Genomic DNA, 2,500 nt, shown 5'->3' with positions numbered 1-2,500 from the left:
CTGGGTTCTATCTTTCGGTCCCCACTAGGCAAACATAGAGACCAACATTACAGTAGGCAAACATAGAGACCAACATTACAGTAGGTAAACATAGAGACAATCATTACAGTAGGTAAACATAGAGACCAACATTACAGTAGGCAAACATAGAGACCAACATTACAGTAGGCAAACATAGAGACCAACATTACAGTAGGCAAACATAGAGACCAACATTACAGTAGGCAAACATAGAGACCAACATTACAGTAGGCAAACATAGAGACCAACATTACAGTAGGCAAACATAGAGACCAACATTACAGTAGGTAAACATAGAGACCAACATTACAGTAGGTAAACATAGAGACCAACATTACAGTAGGTAAACATAGAGACAATCATTACAGTAGGTAAACATAGAGACCAACATTACAGTAGGCAAACATAGAGACCAACATTACAGTAGGCAAAAATAGAGACCAACATTACAGTAGGCAAACATAGAGACCAACATTACAGTAGGCAAACATAGAGACCAACATTACAGTAGGCAAACATAGAGACCAACATTACAGTAGGTAAACATAGAGACCAACATTACAGTAGGCAAAAATAGAGACCAACATTACAGTAGGCAAACATAGAGACCAACATTACAGTAGGCTAACATAGAGACCAACATTACAGTAGGTAAACATAGAGACCAACATTACAGTAGGTAAACATAGAGACCAACATTACAGTAGGTAAACATAGAGACAATCATTAGAGTAGGCCCACATAGAGACCAACATTACAGTAGGCAAACATAGAGAGCCCTATGGGCCTTGGTCAAAAGTAGTGCAGTATAAAGGGAACAGCGTGTCATTTGGGAGGAAGTTATGACGATGTAACTGTGTGTGGGTATGCCTGTGTGTGTGTGTGTCTGTGTGTGTGTGTGTGTGTGTGTATGTGTGTGTACACAAACGATAACGCTAGTGTGATGCCAGAGATTGCAGACAGACCCTATAGGCCTGATTGGTATGGTGGGGGTGTGTGTGTGTGTGTGTGTGTGTGTGTGTGTGTGTGTGTGTGTGTCCATGCACGTAGGTGTGGTTGTGTACTCCCTATAACTGGCTTCTACAACCAGCTCACAGCTCATAAGGTGGCATGAGTGCGTCAGTAATAAGTCCTTATTGAGCCCCTGAGGGGTGTAGTGTAGTGTAGCAGGGTAGAGGAGGGGCTGAGATATTACAGAGTAGTGAGAGGAGACACAGACAGACAGACAGACAGACAGACAGACAGACAGACAGACAGACAGACAGACAGACAGACAGACAGACAGACAGACAGACAGACAGACAGACAGACAGACAGACAGACAGATAGACAGACAGACAGCTAGGAGAGGACAGAGGAATAGCCACAGACATGTACCAATCTAACCAATCAGACACTCTATTGGTCTGATCTATCTATCCATCCTCCAATCACAATAGAGAATGACGCTTGGTGAGGTGGGGTTCAACCCTGTGAATAATTTGTGTGCACAGGTTGTGCAATAACGAAAGGTTCAGAAATAATTGTCTCGCACAGAGCTCCATACATTCCACCTCTGTGACGTTTGTTAAGTTTAAAGAATAAGACACAAGTCCCCCAACAGGATATAGTGGGCATGGATACGGGTTCCCTAAACTGAAGAGTGGTCTGACAACAGTACAACTGTATCCTGCTAGAGATTTCAGTATTCATGCTGACTCACTGCAAACGGCTCTCTTTCTGTCCCATTGTGGAGGTGTCTAGATATACTCTTTTTTCCTACCTATTTCTTTCTCTCTCTCTCCCCCCTCTCTCTCTCCCCCCTCTCTCTCTCTCCCTCTCTCTCCCTCCCTCTCTCACCCTCCCTCCCTCTCTCAACCTCCCTCTCACTCCATCTTTCCTCTTTCATCTGCAGCCCCTGTGGTGGTGGTGTAAGAATTGAGCCGTCACATCCTCGAGTTCACACAGTGGGTTGGAGAGGGGAAAGAGGGAGAGAGAAGGTCCATTTGATGCCCAGAGAGGCTGCCAACGAGAACAATAGGCAGACTCTCTGTGGCCGTGTCACTCCCCAAGCAGGAGCTCTTGGCAGAACTCATTTATTTTACCCAGTGAGAGACAGGGAGGAAGGGAGTTAGAGAGAGAGAGAGATCACCGTCAAAGAAAGAGGGCGAGAGAGAAAGAAGGACGGAAAGAGATGGCAAAAAAAGATAGATGGAGAGAAAAATCAAGAGATAGAAACTTGACAACAGTAGAGTTCTGGGGGAATTCTCCCCTCAGTAATATAACAGTAGAGTTCTGGGGGAATTCTCCCCTCAGTAATATAACAGTAGAGTTCTGGGGGAATTCTCCCCTCAGCAATATAACAGTAGAGTTCTGGGGGAATTCTCCCCTCAGTAATATAACAGTAGAGTTCTGGGGAATTCTCCCTCAGCAATATAACAGTAGAGTTCTGGGGGAATTCTCCCCTCAGTAATATAACAGTAGAGTTCTGGGCAAAATT

General features: G+C 44.6%; 1 pseudogene; it reads right to left on the bottom strand.

Annotated features, from left to right (window-relative positions):
• LOC135542932 (receptor tyrosine-protein kinase erbB-4-like) overlaps positions 1-2,500 on the bottom strand; it is a 235,145-nt pseudogene that overhangs the window by 228,582 nt on the left and 4,063 nt on the right.

The sequence above is a fragment of the Oncorhynchus masou genome, chromosome 7, assembly GCF_036934945.1.
Source record: "Oncorhynchus masou masou isolate Uvic2021 chromosome 7, UVic_Omas_1.1, whole genome shotgun sequence".
NCBI classification, from domain to species: Eukaryota; Metazoa; Chordata; class Actinopteri; order Salmoniformes; family Salmonidae; genus Oncorhynchus; species Oncorhynchus masou.
The sequence above is the reverse complement of the archived record's forward strand: the minus strand, read 5'-3'. Positions and strand labels throughout refer to the sequence as shown.